Source organism: Molossus molossus, unplaced genomic scaffold (assembly GCF_014108415.1).
Source record: "Molossus molossus isolate mMolMol1 unplaced genomic scaffold, mMolMol1.p scaffold_m16_p_16, whole genome shotgun sequence".
NCBI classification, from domain to species: domain Eukaryota; kingdom Metazoa; phylum Chordata; class Mammalia; order Chiroptera; family Molossidae; genus Molossus; species Molossus molossus.
The window spans coordinates 31,804,389-31,826,217 of NW_023425351.1; the positions used below are offsets into that span (position 1 = coordinate 31,804,389).

The 21,829-nt window shown below is 39.8% G+C and overlaps 1 protein-coding gene across 1 annotated transcript in view; it reads left to right on the forward strand.

Annotated features, from left to right (window-relative positions):
• Positions 1 to 325: 325 nt before the first annotated feature.
• Positions 326 to 21,829, forward strand: part of ZFHX4 (zinc finger homeobox 4) — a 177,856-nt gene continuing 156,352 nt past the window's right edge. The window contains exon 1 of the mRNA XM_036264369.1: positions 326 to 691. The gene's annotated coding sequence lies outside the window, so the exon portion shown is untranslated. The remainder of the gene's footprint in view (positions 692 to 21,829) is intronic.

The following is a 21,829-nucleotide window of genomic DNA, read 5'->3' on the forward strand; positions in this document are numbered from 1 at the left end:
CCTTGCTGAGTGTGTATGTGTGTGTGTGTGTGTGTGTGTGTCTAATGAAGTTTGGGAGTCGCGCGCAGGGGCGCGTGGGGTGCGAGCCCCGAGGTCCCCGTCCCTGCCCTCTCCGCGGTCGCTGCGTCCCGGGCTCCCGCCACCGCGCACGGAGCCCTGGAAGCCGCGAGGCTCCGGGCTGCTCCGAGTCCGGGCTGCGCGTCATTTGCAGTCTGGGGAATGTTGATCACCTCACTAATTACACCTCTCTCTCCCCCCTCTCCCTCTCCCTCTCCCTCTCCCTCGCTCTCCTCTCTCATTCCCAGAGTGCATATCGGGAATAGACACACAAAGACATGCGCACTCAACTTAATCAGCCATTTTTTTAAACAGGGCTAAAACGATAATAATTAGCAGAATAAAGACATATCGGATTTTCATTTCCTTTCCTCCTTTCCCAACCCCTTCACAACCAAACAGCGAGACCGCGGTGGGCACATGCTTTAACTCCTCCCGGACCCCCGAGGACCGCTCCATGCCCCCCACTTTCTGCTCCAGCGTTTTTATTTTCACCCAATAAAGTTCGAGGATTATTTTTTATTTTTTTTTAATGAACCCTCTCGTTTTACTTGGATGTGATCAGCTGTAAGTAAAATAAAAGCAAAACAAAAAAGAGGCGAAGATCGCGTAGGAACTGCAGGGGAAATGGAAAGTAAGTTTTTTCTTTAACTTTTATTGAGTAGTTTGTGTTAAATTTAGGTCGAGTATCGATTATCTTTCCAGCCTGATCTTGCACAATCTTTGATATTTCGCTCGCTCTCTCTCCCTCTCCGCCTCTCCCTCTGCCCCCGGCTCGCTCGCTCCCGCTCACGTCTCCGCATCCCGACCATCCCTTCCGCTCTGCCCCCCTTTTCTATCTCTTTCCCCCTTTTTTTGGCTCGAGGATTTGCTCCGTGGAGGGAGGGAGGGGGCCTGGAGGGGCCTGATTTCCCACTTTCTTTGGGGGGCTGCGTTTTTCGGGATTTAACTTTTGGATTAAGTGGCGGATCCCCACGTTTGGCCGAGCAGTTGGCTCTCCTTTTCCCTGTCTTTTCGGGTTCTGTCTGCACCGCGAGCCCGGGCTTTCTGGTGGCGCGGGAGGCTGTCAGCTCGCGGAGGCGCGAGCACTGCCGGGGGTCTCCGCTAGCCTAGCGTCCCAGTCGCTATGCCTTTTCCTGCGCTCACCAGTCCTCGGAAAGTTTGGACGTCTGGCGATGGGGTCGGAGCCCCTCTCCCTGCCCCCCCACCCCTTATTCAGTCTGGATTTCCTCCTCCTCTTGCCACCCCTTTCCCTCTCCCGAGTGCCGCGAAGGGCGCCAGTGCCCGCAAGCCGGAGGCCGGGGGTCTGCGCTCCCTGGGCGGGGGCTCGGGGAGGCCGGGGCGCGGGCCGGGCCGGGGCTATAGGGAGACACCGCGCAGAGCGGCGGCGGTGGGCACAGCCCGGGGCTGCTGCGGGCGGGCTGGAGCACCGGCTCACGGAAGGCAGGTCCGTTAGGAGGCGGGATCGCCGGGCCTCCCGGCTAGGGACCCACCAGGACGCGGCCGCCGCTCTCGAGTGCTTGGGCTGCCGGGTGTGCGTTAGACCAGAGCATAGACGCCCGTGGCTGGGGGTCCATAATCTTTCCCTTTCTTTTTGGCAGAGGACAAGGGGTGTGTGTGTGTGTGTGTGTGTGCGTGCGTGTGTGTGCGCGCATATGTGTATACGGGAGGGGGTGGGGGGCTGTGGCCGGCTGTGAGAACTGATTTATTCCCGGCCCCCTCAAAGGGGTTTCAGGTCTGCAAACGAACTTCACCTCCTTTGCCTCTCCGGCATCAAGTGCGCCTTCCGGCCCGGAGCCGCGCGAGGCTCAGGGGCTGGAACGCGTCGGGTCTCGCCTTCCTTCTACTTCTGTCTCCCTCCCCCACTCCCGTTCTTTCTGCTCTTTTCTATCGGAAAAAAATAATAAAATTTCTCATGGATCGTATAAAGTTTCTCCGCCGATGCCCAAGTTACAGAGGGCTCCCTATCCTGGCCCCCTCCCCCCAGAAGACAGTGCGCTGGTGTGTATTTCTTTGTTACCTGCGATCCGGGCGGGGGGCTCCTGTCGGCGCTCGGGCTGGGGTCCGGCCCCGAGACCAGGCTCAGGCGGCCGCCTTTGGCCGCGACTCCTCACTTCCGCGCGGTTCCGGTGAGGTCTTAGCTACCGTTCGGTGAGACACCCTCCTTGTAGGTACCAAAGGTTCAGATCGCGCACAAGGACCCCCCCACCCCCACGCCGACCCCTGCACACACGCACACACACACACACACTCAACACACACTCACAGACTCACACACATTCTCCCTGCTCCCCCCCACCGCCAGCCCCCACCTTGTCTTTCCCCTCCCCCCTTCCAAAAAAAAGCACACACACAACAGCAACAACCCCCCCAAACCAAACAAAAACCCAAAGACAAGTTCACTGGCGGAAGATGGTGGATTGACACTGACTCAGACAGAGGCAGGTTCACCAGGAAATCTGGCGGTCCCGATTTCTGACAGTTGCACTTCCTCTCCTTGAGTCCTTCCCCCCCCCCTTTTTTATTAACTCTGTTCCATGTTTAATCAAGGATCATGTAGATGGCAAAAGGAGAGACAGAGAGAGAGCAGGGAGAGGAGAGAGGAAGAGAGAGGAAGGAGAGACAAGAGACAGAAGGAGGTGTTTTTTTTTTTTCTTTTTTTTTTTTTTATTGTGTTCTCCAGGATTTTCAGTGGCTTGATCCCTATAAACGTGGAGTGCTTAAAGCTCATATGTAGTATTATATTTTTAGTTGGGTGGATGGATGGAAGAGTCAGGGAGAGGCTGCGGCTGCCGCTGCCTTTTCGGGTGTTGCTTAGATTAAGGCTGAGACTTGGCTGCGATTGGGACGCGACAGTGACACGGGCATCGATCGCTTCCATTGAGAGCAATGCAAAAACACAGCCCGGGTATGTAACACTCTCGGTGCCATCAACACTTGTTTTACTTTATATTTACTGGCAAAACTGACAGAGCAGGCTCCGACTTTCTTTCTTTCTTTCCTTTTTTTCTCTTTTCTCTTTTCTAACTGAAGAATAAAAACAATTGTGCATAGTTGTTGGAAATGATGGTTTAAATACAACAGAAAGGAAATATTTGCGATTATTTCACTACCTCTGTGACTGACTGTGTTTTAGAGTTTTTCTTCTCCACAGAGGAGCATATTAAAGAAAACGAAGGTTTTCCTTCCTCTTCTTAAAAAAAAAATCCTTAAGGGAATATTTGATAGTTTTCAACGTTTGTGGTTTCAATCAGCAGGAAGGCACACAAAAATAAAAGATGGCTAGCCAGCTGTTTTAACCTCTTGCACCTGGCTTCAGTGTGGGGATCATAAGGTTTATACAGTTATTTTTTTTAAAAGAAAACGTTTTTAATATTTATGGCAGAAACTGGGGAAAGAGCATCATAGTGTGTTTATTCAATGGCTGGTTGCTTTTGGATTTAAAAAAGTAAGCTGATATTGAAGTGTTTGCATTTTTAGGGCAATGAAGATATAGTCAATGAAATATGGGGGAAATACCATAAATCTGAAAAGTGAAATGTACCCAAGGAACAAAGAAAGGTCAGGTAAACCAGCTGTGTAAGTCAAAGCCACAGCCCCAACTGTGGGGTCAGACAGGGAGAGTGTACTCTGGGTCTAGGAAGTGAAAGTTGCCACTTAAAGTTAAAACCGAAGAAAACCTGTTCAGCTCTATTGTCATCTTTTGCCATTTTTAGCAGATGAGCTCAAGTCTGTTCATTAATTTTGAGCTAGTTGAATTATTTGAAAAGATGCTGCACCAGCAAGGAAAACATAAAGGAGGCTGAGAAAATCACTGTTTAATATTGCAGAATGTACTGCTTCCATTCTGACCATGAACCTAAATTTACACAATGAAATTTGATTATCTTTAATAACAATATTAGATCCTGCCCTGGATGGATGAGAATTGAGGTGCTTTTGTTGATTGCAAGGGTTTAATGTTGCATTTCAGAATCTGATGTGGTTTGGCCTCCCTTCCATTAACTGGAAAACCCCTGAGGTTTTACAATTATTTCTTAAAGATAATACATTTAAGATTGCATTGGTAGGCTGAAGAAAAGTCATAAAGGCAAGAAGGGAGGCCCTTAATAACTCTTGAGATTCAGACATGTTCAGCAGTTAGATTGGCTCTGACTTCACCAAGGGTCGACAATGTGTCATTTCCACGAAGCCAAATTGCCCTCTGCCTATATGATATTAATGTGCAAATCAATATTTCAGGGATTAAATTTCCCTTCTTCATTTTTTATGGTTTCTACCTCAATAAGTCTCAAGTCTATTAGAAGAGGCTGGATGATTTAAAATCTTTCAGTGCAGAATGGCTTGTCCTAGTCTTGTTTCACAGACCATTTTAGGATTTTCGTGATAAAGACTAAGGGCACCCTAAAGAAGTTGTGAGGCAGGCTCAGTGGCATAAAGTCCTTGTTCGATTAAGAGCTAAGAGGTATTGGAAACATAATATATGTGTTTCTGGCACACACACACACACATGCTGCTGCTTTAAAAATATTATGTTAATCACTTATTGATTTATTTCAAAATTAATTGAAATGCCTTTCTTATTAGCGATTTGTTCAGCATTTTTGAAAACTGTGTTCATTTTCTTAAAGACAAGTCATGGATTAGCTGGGTGTGAAAGTATTTGGGAGGGATTTTCATTTAGCAGTATTTTCCTAAGAAATATTTCTAGACACCATTGTTTGTCAGAGTCATACTCAAGGGTTGTCATCTGCATACACTGTTGTCATAGCTATCACTGCATTTTGTGGCTGAGTGATTTAGCTGTTATCTGGGAAAGGAGGCCTTCCATTCCTTTTACATTTATTTCTAGCACTCAGTAGGCATAATGTTTCTTGTAACCCTCTTGGTGAAATACAATCGTGAAAGAAAATATGTGATTTGGTTGGAAATAATACCAAAGCAGAAATTTGGGAGGTCAAAATAAAAGATTGTGACTTTATCGCATAATCTTGGGAAAGCCTACTGTCTATCATTTGGTGGTGTTTTATAGTCTAAAACCATCTGGACCAAGTTCCGCACAGCTGCACGAATTTCATATGTGATAGAACATTTTTTCCATTCAGTGTGAAATGTTCCTTCCTCAAAAACGTACACCAGACTCGCTTAATTTAGTCTGTTAAAAGAAATGCACATGAAAAAGGACAAAAGGCTCTTTAATCTCTGCAAGCTGTTTGTTTTTCTTCAAGATTCCTGTCTGTTTGGGTTTGAAAAGTCATGTTTATTGAGGAGATGATTCTGAGGTGTGACATTAAAATAATATATGATTTTTGGACTGGTGGCCATGCTCCTGCTTAATTTGCAGAACTACTTTTTATGCCTGTCAAAACAGAGAGTTAATCTATCCTTATTTACAATTAATCTCAATAAAATTAATCTTAACTATGCTTTATTCAGTGGCTTAAAATATCTAATTATATTCAATTAACTGCTGTCATAGTAATTAACATTGCTTAATTGCCTCTGCATATATTTATGTAAAGCTCATTAGGTGCTGCTGGCTCCTTCTTCCTTTCCTACTTGCTATTTTTGCTGTTGTCAAACCATTTTCATCTCCCAAGGTTCGACACTGTCAGTAAGAGCAAATTCTTTCTTACCAATTTCTTGAAATGAGTATCATTGCTTGCCTCTGAGAAGATACTTGTTAGGAGTCTTTAAAGATTAATCCATCCCCTCTCTCTCTCCTTTTCCCTTATCCCTGGTCCCTAGCACACTCACCAAATATTTTCTCTCATTGTTGCTGGAAATATGAGAAGCCAGGTTAAGCTTTGTGCTTATAAATGAGGAGCCTTTCTGTGTCTGCCTAGGGGCTGTACCCACAGGCAGAGTTTTTTCCTCCAAGACCATGCTAAGGGTTAAAGATTTGGCCAAGGTTCAAACTGAAAAGCACCCAGGGAAAGTGCTTGTGAATATGTACAAGTTTCATGTAATTAGTGCTTAATTATATTAACATATGCAAATTGTCAACTTAGGAGCTTGTTGAGCTGGCAAAGATCAGCTAGGCACAATCGCTGTATTGTTCTGAAAGCATAATGGATTTCAAGTTGGATTGTGGAAACACATAACTAGCTATCTAATTTAACTCATACCATGGTGAAATTTCATTAGTCTCCATGGAGACTGGTTTAATTGTGCTGACTAATGTTCTGGGCTACAGAATGTCCTAAAAAGAAAGCGTTGTTTGCCTAATCCACCTTACAATGACACTTGTTTGTACATGTTTCCCTTGTGTGAGAATTTGCATATGCAAATAAATAGTCGCTCTGCCCCATTTGTCATGGCTGTTCATTACCCATGAAGAGGACATTGTTACTGGGCTGTTCCTGAGTCTCCCAAGATGGGATAGTGTCAACCAGTCCAGCGACATTCTTTCATAATTTGTTTCTGATTAATAGACCAGAGTGAGTCTCACTCTCTGGGCAGCTGCAGAGGGAAGGTCAGTTCTGTCCCAGAAAAGAGTTTCTGCAGTAACTGAAGGACTTTGTCTTCTTATGCTTATTCTCCTTTTCCACCCATTGGTTAACATCATCATATTTCAAATAATGTATTCTTGTTCTCAGAATGCCTCTACTAATATTCTCTGGTTTCCGAAAGCAAAAAGATAGGAAAAGAAAGGAGATTCTGTTATTGGAATATTAATCCTGTTTTTGACAGAAAGGTAAACTGATATAATTGCTTTTCAGCTGAAGGAATGGGGGCTTATACAAGTGTGAAAGCATCGGAAAAGGATTAGCATTTTTTTGCATAATGAAAAGCTCTGTTGAATAGGGTCCTGAATGGCTGACTGAATGACGAAGATGAAAGGAAGATGAAAATGCAGTCTCCTCTTGCTTTATGCCTATGCTCTGCTCTCTCTAAAGTTATGTTTGTCCAAGACTTGAGAAAACAAGCAGGGACTCAGATTTCAGCAACTTTCTAAGATGCCCTGAGTTTCCATCATCAGGGGAAGTAAAATGTATGACAACAGTGTAGCCAGAGGATGATAAACAGAGGTTTGTGTGTTGAAGAGTTTTCAGAAACATGCTAGGCTGGTCAAATATTGGCTATTGGGTGCCAGGAATTCCCAGCGCTTTGCTGGCAAAACAGTTATTTTAGAAATGGCCAATAGTATGGTGTGGATATTTAATTGAGTTAATGATGGAGTACATGGTGTTTTTTTACCCTCCATTGGCTGTCCACAGCTGTCTCAGTTGGTGGGACAGTCCACTGGGGAAGGAGCTGTGTTTTGTGACTTTGGGCAATGGTGAATGATGTTGGTGGCCTATCAGCTTTTGTAGCAGAGTCATTTTCTTAGGGTTTCATTCATCTCATGTTGCCTTGTGGGTGTATTGTGTATTTCATTTAGAAAGAAGTCTTTTAAAAGTGGCCAAGTGGTGTCTGTTCACTCCTGGAAACATTTACAGTAGGGTTTTCTCTTGTCACTACTTAGGGCTGTAACTGGTTATCAGTTGACAACATGATCAGGGCTCTAAATGATCTTTCTTTAGCCATAATTAGGGCAGTTAAAATTCTTAAGTGTGAAGACACTTTCCAAGGTAGGAATTGGTTCTTTTGTACATATGTAAATCAAATGCAGTGTGGGTAATTATTTATATGTATACATTTTAAACAAGCTCTTTCCAGTTTGGGGGTCATCTCCAGTGAGTCACTGAAGGCTGCTCCAGAGCAGGAATTAACGATTCTACCAGATACTAACCTCACTGGCTTTGTTACTGGGTTGTAGGACTTACAACCTCATCACTTTAGAGCTTCAGTGGCTGCGGTGCTGTTAAGATGGTTACGAAGAAACTTGGGAAATCAGAAGTGTTTTCACGTAAATTAAAGTATAAGGGTAGCCTCTTGAGAACAGAATATTGTAAAGGAAAAGTGTTTGATCTTTCTTATATAAAGTCCCCCAAATTCTTTACTAGAGTCCTTTTAAAAATTTGTCAAGAAATTCTGGATTGTTTCAGAAACTTTTATGGTCAACTTTATGATATGCTTGCAAAAAGTCTTAAAAGAACAAAAAAAAATCCACATGGAGGCTATTTTTTTTTTTTTTTTACATGCAGAAGGGCTTATTAAGGTATTTCCATAAGAAAAATGTGTTAATTTAAAAAATAAATTCATTTATATTTTAAGACATTGTTAACCAAGCACCATGTGTTGTACCTGGCAGCCTTCCAACCCCATGGAAGTGGATCACACATGGGTTAATAGTAGCTTATGTGATGTCTGCATTCTTAGGAAATGGGCAAAAGCCCAGGGTATTCTGATATCAAGATTTTAGGAATCAGACAGAACGCAGAATATATGTTTATATGTGAACAGATGGACACATGTGAGAACTAAGTGCACAATTGCTCTTGGCACTTGTTTTGGTTATCCCTGATGATATAACCAAGATCTTCATGCGCTCGCAGTCTTTGATGGCTAAGGACAAAATGGTCTTTTAATGAGGGCTCAATGGCATTATTTCCTTGCATAAGGATCGTGCCCCTGTGATCTTGCCGGATTTGATGTTCTGTTAATTCCTTAGTGTCAGAGGTTCACAAGTTGCCTTGGAAGTTTGATATGGTTTCACGTTTGACACACAACCCTCCATCCAGGAATGGCTGCTCCCCATGCCCCTTCTCTTTGAAAGGTTTGTGAGTGAAATCAAATTTTGCCATTTTGAGGCACTTTTGAATGTGTGCACACAACTTCCAAATGGCTTTGACACTAAAGTCGCATTTGCCAAGCAGCTTATCTCAGATATAATTGGCCGCTCTAACATTCTAGGGATTAAAAAAATAAACAAAATTTAAGAATTTGGGCAGCTTGACTTTGTTAATATGTCATAATGCCCCAATGGCCCCAGACAAGTCCTGAGGAGGTATTTTAGTCATCCAGGTCAGGGGTTCAAACACTAGTATCATATATTTAGATGATTGATCATTTCTGATGTTTGCTTGTTCTGGGGATAGGACAATGGGCAGTTGATAATTTCTGAATGGTATCCATTATAGCATGTACCTCTAAGGACAAAGTTTATGGGTTCCATTTTGTCCTAGCAATTATTTACTCAGATCTAAATCATTTTAATAAGGGAAAATTGACTTTTGAGTTAAAATATGCATTTTATAACTGTCCATAAAATTTGATTCCTTTACTGTAAAGAAGAAAGGAAATCCATAGCTTTAACAGTATTAAAATACAAAAACCCATCAGCTGGTGGATGCCAATAGGTCAAATGGTTAACAACACAACAAAACAAAACTTTGTAAGCAGGAACCTATGGAGAATCTTAAAATTTACTGGCTGGGAAGAGTAAACTGAAGAAGCCCATTTCCCAAAGTACCTTCATTGAATCTGAAAGGCTATTAAAGGCTAAAATATAACTTTTAGTCCCTTTGCCCCATATATTTAGGAATAATGCGATTAATACATAATATTTTCTGAGCTCACTAATTACTTGGTAAAGTCATCTCTTTTGGTTTAGTAGATGCAAAGAAGGAGTGTGTATACAGACACACACCCATGCACACACACACTTCTACTCTCTTTCCATGTTAGTGTCTCTCTTTTCTCTTTAGATGGATTCATAGGGGTGGCCTGTAAAATTTTCCCTTTGTAGACAAAATTTCTTTTATTTCCTAAAGACTGGACAACAGAATTATAGCAGAAGAGCAGGTAGGGTTATAAAGCAGTCAGAAACTCACAGAATAATAAAGCTGGAAACTGCCTTAGAACTTCTGTTCAACAAACTCACTTTAAAACATGGTTATAGAACTCAGAAGAAGTAATTGTTGAGTCTCCCAGCGTGGTAGCACAGAGTCAGCACAAGAACCCACATATCCCATCTCTAGGACTGAGGGCCGTGCAAGTCTATTGGCTGCTTGGAAAAGGGTTTGCTACGTGACTGAAGGCGAAGGTGTTGGAAATAGTGAAGACAGGAAAAGGAAAATGTCCATGGTGATCCAACAGTGATGCTACCTTCTCTGAGCGAGTGAGTTCTCTGTTACTAAAAGGAGAGAAGTAGAATCTGGATGGCCTCTTTTCACCGGGACTGTAAACATGTTTCTTCTTAAGTAGGAGGTTAGACGAGGTGCTTTGAATGGTCAAGAAGAGTTTATGATTCATAAAAGCACTGATGATCTCAGTGACTAAAAATGCATTCTTGCCCTGGCTGGTTTGGCTCAGCGGTTGGAGCGTCAGCCTGCGGACCCAGAGAGTCCCGGGTTCAGTTCCCGCTAGGGGCATATACCAAAACAAACAAACAAACAAACAAAAAAAAACAAGAAAAAAAATGTATTCTTAATAATCATGACCATGGTGTTGAAAAGAACAAGTTCCTATTCTGTGTGAGGACAGTAAATGAAGACAGTGCCGTGATGTTTTAGGGGCAGCGCAGTGTATAGAAAGAATGACACTTAGCTAAACCAGACATTCTTTGATGCTGTTTACTTTGGATTCCTTTTTCTTTTTAAAATTAGTTTATTTTGACTTGAGTTTTAGATGTTTGAAAATCTACTCCATTTTTTGACAACTCAACGACCAATAGCAATTGTATTTGATCTATGAGACACCTGGGTTAACTTCTTGTTAGGGATGATGTTCTCCAAGTTATTTGATCTCTCTGAGCCTCAGTTTCCTCTCTCCGTCTAAGTTATTGTAGAGACTACAGAAGACTGAAGTATTGTGAACATTAAAGTAAGTGAATGTGACAGGGCTGGAGACCTTATGTTTTCTCTTTCACTTTGTTTTCAATAGCTGATTTTCATGTAATGCTCACATAATGAGCATTTGATCAACCAAATCTTCATGAATCTTTTGAGTAGAGATACCCCTGCCCCCACAAGGGAAGGAGCTAGGAATTAGGCGGTGGGTATGTCTAAGAGTGGGGAAGCTGTAGGATCCTTCTTGTCATATTTTCTCATTTACACAGATACCCCAATGGCACCTAGGTGGAGAGTCCTCTACCTCATTATCTGCCACTGCATCATCACACATTGCTTTGGTTCCAAGAGGCTTCTAGCTGTTTAATACATTTCTGTGTCTTTTATCTAAGAAGTAAATTAGAACAGAAATAGTTTTTACATAATTCAGACCTTAGTCTATCCACATGAACTCAAGATTCCAGGCTGTCCATTATATGCAATAATAGAAGAGACCACAAAGCTTATTCCAGTCTTGAAGTTGACCCAGCCTGCTTGAAAACCTTTGAATTAGAGGATTTCCCTAAACTGGATTAGATGCCATAGAAATACCTTTCTATATATTTGGTATTATAATATTTTGATATGCCATGAAAGCAGTATAGATGCTGTTACATGATACCCAGTATATCAAAATTTACACCAACCTAACGAGCAGATCCAGTTATTAATAATCCAGCAATATTATAAAACCCTTCGATTTTCTTGGGGGACTTTATAGCCAAGTTATGAATCTCTTCCTGGCTTATCTCTTGGAGGAGATCATAGCCTTTTATCTTCTTATAGTAATACATTATTCAATGGAGGAATGCCTGGGTTCAAAGATGGTAAGATTCATTATAAGATTGATAAATTTATAAATACATTTTGGGGACCATCTAAATTAAAATTGATTTCTATTATGTTTTTTCTTTTTTAATTCATTGTACTTTCCCATTGTGAGGCATGTATGTAAGATACATATTTAAATTATTATTTATACTTTTATAGGAAATACAAGTGTATTTGGAATGTAATTTCCCAACTTTGAGTTTGATTTTTGCTTTATATTTCTATTTGCTTGGTTCACAATCTTTGTTACAGTTTTTCTTAAAAATAAAAGTGTGTACATTGTCTATGTTCTGGTCATTTATAAGTGGCCCTGGACTCGACAATTCATTGGAAGCACATTTATTTAAGGCAAAGTGTTTAATGAATACTGATAGGGTAAGGCTATATTTCATTGGGAGACACCAATTAGTCTCCTACCATTTTTCATGATTTTTCTCTTTTAACTGTTTCCTCAAAAAGTTTTAGCCTCCATGAGGGCAGCACTCACATCTGTTTAATCATTTTATTCACAGTGATGGATATTATTGGCAAATCCTTGGTAAATATGCTCAGTGAATATCTATCAAATTAATGAAAAAAAAAAAAAGAATGATAATTAAAAATATAAATAGGAAACCAGTTTACTATCCTACTGGAATCTGCCTCTCTTCTTGAAATCCACGTACTGATAAGAAATATACAACCTTAAAAAATATTTGGGTCTGTCTTGGAAAATTCCATAGGGAAAACTATCTTCCAACACAATCTAAATGGGTTTTTATAGTAGAATCGTAGATTGCTGCAGTCAGAAGGGATATAGAACAATTCCCTTGTTTAACCCATAAGAAAATCAAAGCTCAGAGAAGTTCCTGGGACATATCACATAACTCTAGAGTGCAGCTGATGAGATCTAGTGTGTGTGTATGTGAGTGTGCATGTGTCCATCCCCTGCAGCAAATCATTTAACATTTTTTTCATCGTAGTTGGCTTAGCTTCTCCCATATACAAAGAGTCTATAATATTAATGAGAATAATTTCTGTTATGCAGGAGCTATTTTTATTTGTGGAATTTTTCCAAGCAAAGGAAGATTTTCAGTTGGTACAATGATGACCCTAGGACAGGCTGGCTGCTCTAGGATTATAAAGCTAAGCTGCTAGAGATAGGACAAGAATTGCCTGAAAGGTGAAAACTTGCAGGAAAAGTGGGCTGGGTCATTCAGTTCTCAGAATGAAGCAGGGTGCAGATTAGGAATCACTGCGGTTGGTGAGAAGGTGTTGGTCACAGAAGCCAGGTTAAGTGCTCACTGTCAACAAGGAACCGTGGGCTGCACTTAAAGTGGCTCACCTCTGATTTATTCATAAACCTCACACGAGCACTTGGCTTTGTTCTTGCTCTAGTAAGGGGGATGGATGCCAATAAGAACAGGAATAAAGAGCTCCTTGCTTGGTCCAAGAGTGAATAGCACTTTCCTCAAAGCCTGACCTCTTTTCCCAAGGCCTGTTGTGCTACAGTTGCCTCGGATTGGCTCTGTCCTCAGATGAATTGTGAGAAGAGGTGATAACAAGTATCTACCCTGTCAGCTCCAGAGTCTACATAACAAGATCTAGGGAACTGGAACTTGGGTTCTGACTTAACGTAAAGGTGTTTTATGTTAAATGTTTATGCTTCGCCCTCCCTTCTCTTTGAACCTTGAAGAGTTTCACATTTAATACTAGTTGGAAAAACATTGCTTCTTTCGAAGTTAAGAATATGATGATCTTGGAGTAAAATGGGTGTTGACAATCCCTCCCTCCATTACAATGAGTTGAGATAGATTTAATAACATAGGAAATTAAGGGCTCAAGAATAAGCTATCTACCATGCTGGGGTAGAAACAAAGAAATGGGCTCTTGATGGCTTAGCCATGTTTATCAAGAGGTTTTATTTGTTTTATTTCACACATTCTGCTCCGATGGTGGTGAGGGGAAGGGACCTTAAAGAGACAGTCAGCTGGCTGGTCTGCACTTGGGCAGAGGTTGAGTGGTGTTACTGAAATTCCCAGAGCAACACTCAGTGCACGCGAAGCTTCCCTACCACCCTGATCCTGCCCACTCTGCCTCCCTTCTTTTCCTTTGGATGAAATTGATCTCTTACTACTTAAAGTGCATATATTTACACAAAAATTTCCTAAAATTTTCACAACACATTAACCGAGAAGAGCCATATTAGCAGAGGGCGTTGAGAGTTGATGATATATCTCTCGATAAAGCCTCCCATGCAGCCACGTCACAGTCATCAGCTCATTTGTCATGGCTGAAGTGAAAATGTCAGGATCAATGAGGGTATGAGTGCTGAAGGGGGCAAAAGGGCTTTTGGAGGGGGACATTTTTGTGCCGGGAGCCGGCCATGGTTTAGACTTAGCTCCAGGGAAATGTTGGGATTAGCCAATGCTCTGTACAAATCCTTAGTATAACAGAATTAGTTGGGAAAATGGGGAGGTGGAGGTCATGAGGATGGGAGCATTTCTGGAGACCTGCTCCAGGCTGCAGGCCAGAGACTGCAAAAGAAAGAGGTGATTGAACTAAAATAATTTTAAGGGATGTGTTTTATGCAGGTCCGTGGGTTCGAGGTTGAAGTCTTGGGTCTGCATGGCATCAAGGAAAGACCTAACTAGTATGTAGATATGGCTTTGGTTTTCCATTTTGAGCTGCATTCACATAATTTCCATCCCACCATCTAAAAACTTTCCAGGGAGATAATATTTGAGAACACAAAGATAACATTCAGGCACAAAGAACTTTTGACAGTATCTTGGAGTGAAAGTTAATACTTCATTTAAATTACAATAATTATGGTGCAATGCTTGTTGCATTGTTGGACTTGCCCAAAACCAAGAAACAAAACTTTGCTTACATAGGCTTCATTCTGAAACTGTAATTGAAAAGAAACTTATTTTCTTTAGCTACAGAAGTCCTTATCTTTGATAGACCAACACTAGCAGATTTATTTCATTTTGGATCCAGTGAATTGTTCTCTCTTGGATAATGTACCCACACAACCTTCTCTTGTTTAATTCTATTGATTTACAGTGTTAAAGTGAAATAATCTGATACCTGTTTCCTGCCCTTTGAGTATTTGTCGTCAAAGAGGCTGATTAGTTTTTTTTCCCCCAGGTCTTTAGCTATTTTAAATGTATAATTATCATCGCATGTCATTTGATAGCTGCACTAATTGCTGGCAACTATTGTCTGTTTGCACTTAATGCTGAAACCTGATCAACATCCTGCTTTGGTTGATGTTGGTGGTAAACTTTAATTAACTCTTATTGCATTGAAGAAGAGTTCAGGCTTGGTGCTAACTAATCATTTACCTTCATTATGTCCTGACAGCTCCACTTGTTCTTGGTCCTAATAGATCCACCAGTCAGTAAATAAACCTGCAAACCTCATGCCTTGTGGTTGCTCCACACTGATATTTTGCTACTTAAAGTATAAGATAATTGGGCCCAGATAATTATTTAGTTAGTTTAGTATCTCTAGTTCTGCAGACACCAATCGTAATTGCCTCTTTCATGCCGGACAATTTTATTTTAGTAGAAACTCTAGATTTGAGATAACATTATTCCTTCAACATGGTTCCTATGAACCTGCGTCTTTTGAATCAATACAATTAAGCTTGTCTCCTGTTGGAATTCTTGTCATTATTTTTCCTGAAATACTTTTCCTGTAATGATATTGAAGTTAAAGTAATCAGGTTACCAGCAGATCATGTAAAATTCAACTCAAAATTGCTGGCTGCTTGATTTTAATTTGTCTGACATCAAGTTTGTTTGAAAAGGGATAATATGTGGGTAAACCAAGGAGCTTATAATTATGGTTGACGTTTGTTTGTTTATAATGAAATCTAATTAAAGTTCATACATTTAAAACACAAAAGTTAATTACTGAATTGCTCACTTCACTTATGGACAGCAGTCAAATTAACTTTCAGGCCCAACACACACACACACACACACACACACACACACACCCCCAAACAAAAGTCTCTTCATAATAGAAATAAAATAACCAACTAATCTTAGTGATCAAACATACATTGTCCAATATTTCATCCAGAAGAAAACTTGGCATTCCACAATGCTCTCTATTATGTTAGTCCTAATGTGGTTTTTAATATAAAATAATTTAAAATGTTTACACAGGATATTAAAAAAAAGGCTTCTATTTGGTAGCTCTCAGAGTATTGTATTGTAAAAGGTTGTTGGTAGGGGTTTAAAAATTATGCATATAACTTTATTCATTAAAACTATTTTGAAATCATTGCTCAGGGAATAGGCATGTTTGCTGGAATACCTGACCTGTGATTAGTTTTATGAAAATAATTATGGTAGGTTTAGCCTGCAAGGAATGACATTTTTAAAAATACTGTGAATGTACTTATACTATTTCACACTTATTGTTATATGGGTTATGAGATCATATTGGTGGGAATCATGAAATACAAATAATTATACAATTGTTTTTTCTTTTAAATATTCAGTTGTCAATAGACCAATAATGAATTTCATTTATGAATAGGCAGAGAAGGTAAAAATGCAGGTATATGTTAGAACATATTGTCTTCACCTTGTATAAGAGATAAATATATGTGTGGAATGTTTTTCACTGGTCGGGTAAATTTCTTTTGAAAGCCCAGTGTTTTATAGTCATGTATACCTTAATAAAACCAATTAAGATGAATTTTTTAAATGTTCCTACATGACAACTTAAAAGCATTATCAACTAAACACTCTTAGATGGTGTGTGTGCCAGACAGATTAGCCCATTGCAGTTTAAAGACTAGAAATATAAACATATGAAAAAACGTGGCACCTATGATTTATAAATTTCTAAAAATGATTGATGCAGTCCATGTCTTTCCAAGGAAAACTAAAGGATTCCATGTTTAAGCTTGATACTTAGACATGTTATTTACTTGAACTTTCAAATATAGTAGGGGTTGAAGGAGAAGGGTCTGAGAAGGGAAACTCATTCTGTCCACTGTGGATACTTTGTAAAATCTAGTGTAATGTACACACCCTTTTAGTATTTCTAGAGAGTTTATTTATATGTATTTTAATATAACACCTGATTGATTTGTAGATTAGTATTTCTTTAGGGAAGAAAAATGAAAAGGATCATACAGTCATTTAACTCTAATCCTACTTTGCATAGATGAGACCAGGGAAGATAATTGATACTGAGGGAGAGCTGGTAACTGACATTCAGAAGTATCTTTTCCTTTTATGAAGAAAGAAAGAAAGAAAGCCAGCATATTCTCACAGTATTGGCAAACAACAGCTTTCTAGTAATGCTTTAGCTGATTAGGACATCCTTACCCTTTAATGAAGCAATCACCACAAAGCCCCAATGTCAGCTGGGATACTAGCAAAACAGTATCAAAGAGAGAATCTGAGGCACTGAACATAATTACAGCTCATGTGCTTGTCTCACACCAATGCAAACTATCCATTTTCAATTAGAATGAATAAGAAAATTAGAAATCAACTCGATTGGTTAAAAGGACCAAAGTTTGTTTACAGAGAATAAAGTATTGGGTCCATCTTGCTCAGTGATTCTGAGTTTTTCCTGAAGCAAACAAATAACATGAGTCACATAATAGTGGACTTTGGTTAAGGAGAGTTTATTGATTTCTCTTGAAGGAGAGTAGCTGGAGTTTGATTAAAGTTGTGAAGAAAACTGAGTAAAATTCCTATTTCCCACAACTAATCACATTAAGAACTGTTGGGCTTATTGGCAGAGTGTACCTTGCCTCTTGAGTTCCCTAACACATATGTTTAAGGATGCCTCATTGTCATATCAAGTCCATGGAGGTTCAGAGATGAGCGGGAAAGGGAGGGAAGTTGAGGGTGCGAAGAGGGAATGGAGAGAGGGAGACGACCACTAAGTGTCCATCACAAAGGTCCTGTTCATGGAGAAGGAAGTCAATACCTAATTTAGACCTTAATGAGAAAAATGAGGGGAAAATGACTGAGCTGACGGGCACACTCATGTTTGTCTTGGGAAACTTTCCCTCTTTAAACATTTGCTTGTTTTAAATGCTTTATATATTTGGTTACATCCTTCTCTTCAAACTGAATTACCTTCTCCCCTTGGTTGTGACATGGGTGGAAAGTTTCTGCCGTGTCAGGAAAGGTCGTCACACATTCTTGTGCAGTTCTCTTCATTAATTCCTTCTTGCAGAAGCATTTTCCCTCGTGCTGGGAAGGTAGAAGGGTGTGACACGAGAGCCCTGGAGCATCAGCAGGAAGCTCTAAGCTAGTTAATGCAGTATAATTGTCTGGACATAGACTGGTCTTTGTTTGTGTGGTTCACTCCGAATCAGCTGTAATTAACTCCAGAGTGTTTCCAGATTGCCAGCAAAGAAAAATTACAGCTTTTCTGTTTTAAATTGTAAAGCTCACAAACATTAACTATGCACATTGCATGTACTTTGATATATTTCTCTCCTGCAAGGGAAAAAAAAAAGTTTATTTGACTCCCCCACCCCTCTCTAAAAATGTGCTTTTGTGAAGTTATTTGATTTCATGACGACTGGAACCTAATGGCTCCTTAATACTTGGGCTTGAAATCTTTTTACTTCATATTTTTAATCCTTGGACATCCTTGGATCTATCTTACTTCACGCGGATGTTTCTAATACTGCAATGGGAAAGAAGTTACGTAATGGTTGATGAAATTCTGCACATATACTAAAATAAGCAAATTGCAGAGAAAGCTGAGTAAAGGAAACCACCAGCCCCGACTTTAAAGACCGAGATCAAAGCTGTGTTCTGACGTAACTTTACCTGTGTTTTGATATATCAAAAGAGAGGCTGTGAGAAAAGGTCGTCTTCCCTTGGTCAGCACGCCACACCCTTTTAAAAGCTTCTGTACAGTAGTTTATAATTATGAATTCCAACATGGACTAGAAATGAGGTAGCGGTGTGAGCTAATACGGCCTAGTACACAAAAGATCTGTCAGCAACTGATACAAAAAAAAAAAGTCCGGCCAAAAATCTTTTTCTTTTTTTCTTTCTTCTGCATTTAACAATAAGGAATTTAAGCTTTCAATGTGGCTTTAGCAACCAAAGAAAAGAAGCTCTTGGTGTCTGCATAATACCACTTTGATGGATTTTTTTCATCAGTTCTCTGTACGTGGCAACAAATAAACAAGTATAATTATACTTGTGAAGGTCTATTCATTGCTTTGTCAGGATTAGATATATGTGCCGTTTTCACACTGCACCTCTCTTTTGTCTTTGCCTAACTCACTATGACATATTGATAGAGGATTTGGAATGGGGAAAAGGCCACAGCAGAGACAGTGATGACCTTTTGGAAACTTGATATAATTCAAGGATTTTTATTTATTTTCTTTTTCTTTCTTTCTTTTCTTCTTCTTTTTTTTTTTTTTTTTTAGGATTTGTAACTTGTTACCAAATTCTCTTATAAGTGGACAACTTTTAACCTATTTAAAATGGAGTAAAGAAAGACTCAGAGTCTTAGGAGATGGCAAAAAAGCAGATGAGAATAAAAACAATAGGCGGAGGGGTGCCCTTGTCTGTTTTCCCAGCACTTTGCAGAGTGGCTAACCTAGCATTCCTTTCCCATTATTCTGTCCCCTTCATCAGATCACGTTCTTTTTAATCATTTCACATAAACACTGTCTCACTGGACCGGAGAGGAGGACTGGGACGATCTCAATTAAAAACCAGAGGTAAAACTGGCCTCTCTGATTTTGGGTTCTAATGGGAATTCGGCTTTCTGAATGCGAAGGAATTCTCCTATTGTTCCAAAAGCACCCCTTTCATTAGCCGGGCTCCTTGTAGGTGGGTTTGGTCATTTGGCAGAGCAGATTTTAGGCAGCAGGACGAAAACAAGGCAGAACAAGCAATAAAAGTTCTTTTCTGTATATTGTCCATTAGTTCCGAAAAAGGGATTTACATGATCAAAGTCACTGATCTTGTGAATTACTGAGAATACCCCCAAAATGTGCACACATATTCTAAGCAGACCAGCAGGTACGTATTGTTCTGAATTTAACATTGAAATTATATTAGTTTTTTTTTTTTTTTTTTTTTCCTTTGGGATTTCTTGAAGACTTTGTTGATTTATAAAGATAGAATGTTTGGCAATAGAGAATAGAAATTGGTGGAGAACAAATAGAAAACAGCTTAAACGGTGAAGCAACTTTTATAGTGAGCTTACTTGTTACACAGTCATTTCGGAATGAATTCTGTGGTTTAAGTTAAATGGCTGTCTTTGTGGTCTTTTTACTGGGAATTATAAAAGTTTAGTGTAAATTTCCTATATGGGTCATGTTGATAAAAGAAAGATCTCTGACATTGATGACAGTGAAATCACTTAGCATCATATTTAATATGTACAACATACATACATACCTGTTGATCTGAATAACTTTTTAACTGCACACACTAAAGTGATTCAATCAAAATATACTGGTAAATAGCACCATGGTCATAGTCAATAGCTACAAATTAAAAAATTTGATAATATATCACCATCAATTCAGATAGGTTTATTGTTGTTGCTTTTGGAATGAAATGTAGATTTGATTGTATAGAGGACATGTATTTGACTTAGTTTCTGATTGATGTTGAAAAGAAATTGATAGGCAGTTTAGTGTAAAATTATGTGGAAATATTATAACAAAATATATCCTACCATTTTGCTTTGACCTATGATATATTCTCTAGTGTAGTTTTTATAATTTTTTTTTCACATGGCAACAATGTCACATTTTTGGAAGTTACTTCTGGTAAAATAAACAGATAGGTTCTAGTTCAATAAAGAAATACTGAGATGCTACCTTAGTGAGTCCATTCAGCATCTGGCCAAAATTATTAACGGCATGTTACACACACCTATTTGTGGTATAGTCAGCACGTGTGTAATGATTCCAGCAAGTGTTTTTGTGGGTAAGAACTGTGGTAGGGTATAAGCGAAATAGAATCTAAGTGATACCAAAGCTCACAAAGTGTTTACAAAGCTATAAAGTGTTTGGGAGCTTCTTTCACTTTTGTAATTAAGGTGAATCTTCTTCCACATATCAGCCTAAGCTATCTTATAGGAAAGAAACAACAACAACAATAACAACCCTGGGTTCTGGAACTTTACATTTTAATCCAGGATCATTAATTTAGTGTTATTGACCACCTTGCTTCCACTCCCAAATCTCTGGTCTCTTCCTGCCTTCCTCACTTCCTTCAGGCTAGCAGGGGTTGTCTTTTAGGCATTTTTGGCCGCCTTCCGTATCTACATACGTTGTTTGTGCCAATTTGGTGAATGCAAAGGTAAACACGAATGTTTGTGGACTAATTAGAAAATTATTAGGTTTTCATGCTTACGGTTATCAGATTATTTCAGAGAGCTTTAAAAGCTGCATGCATGCCACGAGGATAATTAACCTGCAGCTCATCAATGATTAAAATTACACACTAAGCTTTGTGATGTTTGATTGGTGAGCAATTAGAATGTCATTTTAACCATGGCAGATACCAAAACGAATTTTGATTTCATTTCCAATCTCTGCAGATCTTTTGATGTATTCTACACTGATCACTTCCTCTCTGATTTAGCTGACAAGATTAAATTTGATTACAGTCAAGGGAGTATTAAGAAGTGATTCTTCATACTTAATATGCCAGTGACCTTCAATGAGGTCTTTCTTCCAGAAGAACTTTTCAAAAGGAATTTCTGAAATGCTCAGTAATATTAGTGAGCCCAGGGTTTTGTTTTCTTCTTAATCTTTGCCACTGAGACGTCTATGCAACGAATGTAGGGGCATCCAGGGTGCATATCTATCCTACCCAATATGATATGAAATGGAATATGGCAACATCAGGCTTTCTTATATCAGAATTATCAGCAGACTTGCAAGTGTTGATACTTCTACATTAAGGAGCTAGTTGCCTTGAAGTTATGAATGCCTCAAATTGTAAGATGTGAGAGAACATTGCTTAGCTATTTCATAAAATCGAGACTGTGTCCTAGGCTGAAAACAAACACAAAAGTTTTAGCCCACTCAATGGTTGTGTACAGTGCCATCATTCTGCAAACTGAGAGATCTGCAGGGACTCAGAAGCTTAGGCTGTAATCGAGCTGCTATTACAGTAGCTGAAGTTTGCAGGCGCACACACACATGTGGGCACACGCATGTAGGCACACACATTTGTGCACACACACATACACACTCACACACAAAA